Here is a 7,642-nt window from a genome sequence, read left to right as displayed (position 1 = left end):
GAATAAAGAAAAATATTAAAAACCAAAAAAACAACTATAGGAAAATGGGCATTAGCATATGGAAAGAAAAGACTTGATAATAGACTGGTAGGGATAAATGATTATGGATTCAAAATCTTCTCTATTAAAAGAGAAGTACCATTTTTATCTACCATAAAAAAGTCATACTAATCTTATTAGGTCAATTTAATTAATTACATTTATTTAATTATTTATATTAATCTATTCAATATATAAAGATACTAATAATAAATTAATTTTAACTGTAAATTTAAATTTTATTTTTAGTTATAACAAAATATTGAGAAAAAATCTAACAAAATCTTTCAAAAAATTTAAAATATTTTATTTAAATTAATACCAATGATTAATTTCGTAATTAATAATATATACTATTATACATTAATTTAAATAAATTTTTATTATAAAACAAAATAAAATTAAAGTGTATGCTATTTTTTCAAATTTTATAATTGTATTATATATCTTCTTTATCAAAAAAATATCATTTAAAAACTCATACTAGGTCTATTTCACAATTACATCTATTGACTATTTAAGTTACTCTTAATATTAAATATTCTAAAAAATCTTATAATTATATAGATATAAATAAATAAATTTAAACTGTAAATTAAATTTATTTTTACTTATAACAAAATATGTGAAAAAACCTAACAAAATCTTAATAAACTTTTAAAATATTTAAATTATGCAGCGATTGATTGTCATAATTAATAATATAGTAGTATTATAAGGTATTTACTTATAAAATCCCACAATATACTAAAATAAATAACAAAGAAATATAAATTATGCTATGAATTATCGATTATAGAGTATAAACTAAATAAAATTTTAAAATGTATTGTATTCAGTCTGTGAAAAATAGAAAAAATGAAGGAGATTCTCAATTTGTTTATTCATACTATGAATTTATTTTACCCAAACTCGAAAATATATTAATATATAATACAACAATTAATAAAGTAAAATATATAAAAACAATCATTATACATTAATAATATCGAATAAGAAACATAACCAATAACATTGTAGATTTACACAATATATAACACTAAAATGTAAATATCTTTTAAAGTTTTGCGATGGTATCCGTTATATATTTATAAAATGAAAATCTATCCGCACGGATGTGCGGGTAAAAAATCTAGTAAAGCAATTAACTTAAAGAAAAGTGGTCGAGTATTAAATTATTAATACGTCGTCCGTCCATCTAATCTTGATTTCTTTCACATTTCTTGATTTTCGGTCTTACATTGTTGCAAGGTCAACCTTATCCCATTCTTCGTAATTATAGAACAGATCGACACACATGGGATATCTCTATTAAATACGTATCATCAGTCTCCTCTGGTATCGGTAAAGGCAAACCAAGAATCACGTGTACAATATAAGACGTGCACAATCCTCTACCTGTTTTGTTTGCCATTTGAACTTAAGTTTACTTTGCGTGTAAAAGTCGTCCAAAGGAAATGGCAAACGAAGACATGTCTTGTTGGGATCATGTGTATTATATACTACAACGCTCTCGGTTTCTTGGACAAACCTATTTATATGCTTAAATTAATCTTAACAAGACTTTACAATTTTAGAGGTGCAATGTATTATTTAGGGATCATACTCGCATAGACTCATATTATTCAATAGACTTTTTGTTTCGAGTGAAAGTAGACAAGTAAATATTACTAAATAAAATGGTCTGTAAACAATTAGGAAAGGCACTGGATTCAAAAAAAACTCACCTGTAAATCAGAATTTTGCAGATCAACAATTGCCAAAAGTGTATGAAAAATAATTCTAGAACTCAAATCACATCGATCAACTCTCGTTGTAGAGATAATCTATGTTTAGACCATACAGTTCCAAATCTAAGGTGTATCATATCATTTCCAATCCCGTTGAGTGATCCTTTCTAAGGCGTATCACATTCAGTGCTTGAAGACTGCAGTCCTGTAGCCTTACAACAAAAGGCTAATCAAACCTCCTCATGTCGGGGCTATGAGAGATCGTCTTCCCCCTTCCCTCTCTACTGCGTTCTTTATTTCAATCCTTACACGAGATTTCATCAAGCGCACATACTAAGACCAGTTTCCTTCCTTTTGGAGAGATCACTTTCGATACTTTCCTCCATTTTAGGGAGAAGAATTCCATCAACCTTCTCGTTAGAGAAAGTCTTTCAACGCTCAGCTGTACAAGCATCACGAGCTACACGTTTTCTTCATTCGCCTATATTAGCAGAAGATCAGATCAACTTGCAGTCGATCAGCTTAGAAGCCCTTTTGAAGAAGCTTCCTTATCTACGATTCAAACCGTTTAACCTATCCTTTTAATGTTTTAATATTCGTTTATGTAACAAGTGAGTTTCACTCTCTAGCAATGAGCCTTCTACTTGTCATCATCAGTTAAGTTTAATATAATCTTTTGTTTTACAAAAAAGAAACAAATGATTTCTTGAAAATCTCTGAGATAACCACTCTGGGTTCGTGGATGTGGAGAAACTCTTAAAAGTCTGCACCTTGGCTGCATGTTTCATTAAAATCTAAGTATATGTACGTTATATGTCAAAAAATTTAAAAGCTTGATACAAAATTTTAATATTTTACCCCATAAAAAGTTTGGATTTGTCAAACTAAATTTAATTATATATGTTAGATTAATATATTATATTAATTGATATCCCGCACCTTGTGTGTGGACTAATATATATGCACCTAACAATTCTTAATTCAAATGTTTATTTTTATTAAAATTGTTAAATTAGATACAACTTTAAATTAATATTATAAATAAATAGCTTCAATACTCATATTGGTAATCAGTGTATAAAATTATGTTCTTTGTTTCACAGTTTTATGTATGTGATGTGAATTTTGGATCAGAAAATTATCTATAGTAATAATCAAATTAGGAAGCTTGGATTTGAAATTAAACTTGTATTTGGATTGAAAAAAAATCAAGTGGCATTGAAAGGATTATAAACAATTATAACTCGTAAAACATCAACAAAATAAAAATAGCCTAAGGGTGTTCAATCCGGTAAAACCGAACTATTTAAAATCGAACCAAACCGAATTAAAGAAATAGTTTGGATTTGGTAGTACCGAAGAAATCAAATAGATGTTATTTAAAAACACATCAGTATATAGATCTGGTTCAGTATATTAACCGATCAATTGAAGAAACTGATTAATTAAAATATATTAACATACTTTTATATATATTATAATAATCTGTATGTGGATCAATATTTCTTATATGAATCAGAGAAACTGGCTATAAGCCATTAAAATTATAAACTAAATATAAGATAAACGTAATTATGATATTATCGGTAGATATTATTAATATCAATTGTTAATAACTACGTATTAATTAAATGTTCTAAATATAATAATAATTATATATTAAAATATATTTATAAAAATAATAGAGTATATATAAATAGATTAATTTTTATTAATTATTTTATATATCATGATATAATATATTAATATTAATTAAACAAATGGTTTAACCTAAAATCATAGAGAATGTAATAAATAAACAAATTCACTAAAATTATGGAGAATATAGTAAATCTTATATATTAAAACAGAAGTAACAACCTTGATTCATGTGTGATTTTTTAAAGAATGAAATTATTTCTAGAAAGTCATGTTACATTTAATCTCTAATTTTATCATTTAAATTTTGGGCATACTAGAAATTTTTATTGCGCGATCAGTAATTGGATTTAAAAAATAAATGATCCATTGGATTTATAGATAATATAAGTTAAATAGATATAATTTAATGTTGTAATACTATACATCAATATATTAAATATATAAATATTTGTCAATGTTAACTTTTAAAATTATAAATATTTTTTTAAATAACAAAAATCATATTATCTAACAATGATTAATCTTTACTACCTTAAACAGATGAAAACAAATTTTAAACAATATAGTTTATTTTAAAAATTAAACAAAAACTAAATGTTTAATTATTTACTCGATAATATAAATCTATGAAGCAAAAATTTTAATTTTTAATTTTTTTCTAAATTTGTGAAATATTACAATATCTTTGAATATGACAATAAAACAATATTTTACTAATCTTTATATATATAATTACGATTTTAATAATGAAATAAAATCGAAAAATTAATATATAGAAAACGATAAAAATACATGTAAAAGTTGAAACAATCTATTCAATGAAAAACGTACCGTAAACTTATTATGTTTTAAAAATTGATAGACATATATATATTATAATATATACCAATTTAGAATTGAAAACAAAATATTATTATAGAAATAAATAAAAATAAAAACTCGTACGGTTGCGCTGATCGAAATCTAGTAAGTAAATTTATTTTTTAAATAATAGTATAGATAGCATGTGTATGGTGCCTTCATGACAAATAAACTGATTATCAAACAGAAAATTTTCAATAGCCTTGTCAATCAGAAATATACATCTGTACGTGTCACATAAGTACAGATTACTGCATTTAAATATAAATCATAGAGATGTTCAAACAATTACATGGATACAAACAAAAAATGACTAGATATAACTTTTCTAGCCAAATAATTTCAGTATCATGCAGAAAAGTCAAAACCAACTCGAGCCCTTTGTGTCTGCCACTTTATGTATTTAAAGAAAGTACTATACTCTTTTAACAACAAAAAAAAAAAGAAAGAAAGAAAGTACTATAATATATATGTATATATATATATATAATTTTAGCGTCTGACTGTATAACATATTTAGCGCAAGAAAAGTAGAGTAACTAAAATTAGCGCTACATTACGCTCATTTCACACCAATCAAGTAGAAAAAGAAAAACAATTAAAATAATAAAGGTATGCTACATATGAGAGAGTTTTTTTTTTTTTTGAACTAATACATATGAAAGAGTTTTTACTCTAAATAAATGTAGAAAAACTCAGCGCGACACAAATTTATAACTTTTATGTACCCTTTATTTTGTTCATCTCATTTACTCCCGGTTCAACGTTTCTCCACCAATCATACTCTTAGGTAATGAATGGTGACATACGAATTCGCGGAATTCAACTTTTTTTACCAAAAACCGCAGAGTGTCACCAATCACGTTTAATTTCTATGATTTGCGTTTTTCAAAAAAATAAAAATAAAGTGAGTGCGTTTTTTTTGGAACAATATAACCAGCGGTTTTGTATAAATATGTGCGTTATTTCTTTTTTTCTGGGATATAAAAAGTTTTTTAACTTTACATAAATATTAATCATACAATTGTATAATGCAAAAAGATTATATAGTGGTTTGCCTAGTTTCTGAAGAGTATTGCATTTGTGATACAGAAAATTACTTTTTCCATTCATTTACTAATGGAAAAGAACTTAAAATATTATATATTTAAAATAACCGTACGATGAATAATTTATTTTATTTAAATTTCTAATAGTGCTCACGGATAAATTCTGTTAGGTTAGTCTTTTTAGAGAGAAAAAAAAAGCTTCATTTTTTAAATTACAGTAATTAGTTCTAGTAAAATATATTATAAAGAGAAATTATAGTTAATTTTATGGTATTTTATTTTTATGAAAAATTAAAGTATGTGATAATATTTTCTGTTGTATTATATTTTCGTTATTTAATATTCTAAATATATTTATATAAATTAAAAAAATATTTCAACAAAAATAGTAGTTAAAATTATAAAAGCAAAGAATATATATATATATAAATTTAAAGTTTGTTTGAAATGAATATTAGTATTTGATTAAAGAAAAAAATAAAAATTGTAAATTATAAAAAAAACATTTCAGAAATATTTCACATTAGTTTTATATTATTTTTTTCTCAAAACCGCACTACTTTTTTTATCAAAACCGCACTACTTTTTCAATCAAATCCGCACTTGTCCCGCGAACCGCATGAATCGCAGTTATACCGTACCGCACTTCAATTCCGCACCGCTTATATTATCAAAACTGCGGTCACCATTCGGACCCTTAGTTATTCTTCTGAGAACCAATTATTGATTTAATTGTATTTTGGGTCTATTTGATGAAGTGGAGTTTATCTAAACAAGTTTTAGCTAATTAAGTTGGCTATAATATATTTTTCTTGTCAACTTTTTTTTTCTTGTGAACAGCAATAATATCATTCTAACTATTTAAATAGTTAATTTTCCAAAGAGTTTTTGTTTTGTTTTGTTTAAGATGAGATGATATTCTCAATTCTCAACACAAAATTTATTAACTTTTTACTATGGATCAATTATATAGATAAAAATTATATGATGTTAACTCCTGCTGTTTCAAAATGTTACAGATTTTACAAATTTCACAAATATTAAAAAATATCTGCATTTTTTATCATAAATGTATTTTTTTGTATTTAACTATTTTCCATAAGTTTTAGACAATCACGATACATCAATCACAATTGGCTTTCTTTGAAGTTTACAATTTACAATTATTATTTTCTAAAAATGCATTGAAAATATAAAAATTATATATTTTTAAATAATATTTTTCTAAAACATGAATATTTTATAAACAAATGGAGCATTTTTTTTAAAAAAAAATGTCGTTTTACCTTAAATATTAAGTTTTACAAAATTATTTTATGTACTAATGAAATCTTTAAATGGTTTTAAAACGAGATTGGATACATATTTCTCATCAGTTACCACAATTATCATTTTAAAAAAATTAATCGGCTATGTTAAATTCAGATTTATCTTGTATTTCTAATTTAAAACTAGTTGTCGGTACGTGGATCGGTCATATCTCATTCACTAACACTCTCCCTCGCACAAAAGCATGGGCAATTGTTGGAACAACATCCACAAAGTGGTTCAACATCGAATAGTTTTGATACCATTTTAAATTCAAACTTATTATGAAATTTCAATTTAAAATCAATTAGCGATAAGTAGATTGACCCTACTTTATATATTACTTAATTATTTTGTAAGTATCTATCTGATACTTCTATCATTAAAAACTATCTATTACAATAACAATATAAACAGATCTAATTTCTATTACAACTGAAAACAAGGTGAACATTTTTGAAAATGATTTTATAATAAAATGCTTTATAAAGATCTATAATGGATAATTTTACCTTTATGATGTTGCAATTGAAAACTTTCACAGTTCATATATGAGATTCAACTAATATTTGATAAACTTGCCTTAATTTTGAAAACCAGCTTTCAGAAGAAAAAAACTTACCTTAACTGATTTAAACTTATCTTATATTAGTGTAGAATCTTTTTTGTGAAAAAAAAGAAGCTAATAGGAGTACCAAACTCGTTCAAAATTGAAGACAGAAGGTCACATAAATCACGTGTTTCATATATCACGTGGTCAACATCACCTTCTATTGTCATCGTCATTAGCAAGTTTTGTAAGATAATCAATCGTTCCACTGCCACAATTAAAAAAGAAGATAATCAGTCGTCGTTTTGCCACCAAATCATATAAAGCAGCCAAAAGCATTTGTAACCATTCATATTTTAAAAGTGTTCGGTTAGGTACGTGGTCTTTTATCATCCTTCAGAAATATTTAATAGAAAAAAATATTTTGATTCATATAAAAGCTTTTGGAATTAGTTGGGAGAAAA

The sequence above is a fragment of the Brassica rapa genome, chromosome A09 (genome assembly GCF_000309985.2).
Source record: "Brassica rapa cultivar Chiifu-401-42 chromosome A09, CAAS_Brap_v3.01, whole genome shotgun sequence".
NCBI classification, from domain to species: domain Eukaryota; kingdom Viridiplantae; phylum Streptophyta; class Magnoliopsida; order Brassicales; family Brassicaceae; genus Brassica; species Brassica rapa.
The sequence above is the reverse complement of the archived record's forward strand: the minus strand, read 5'-3'. Positions refer to the sequence as shown.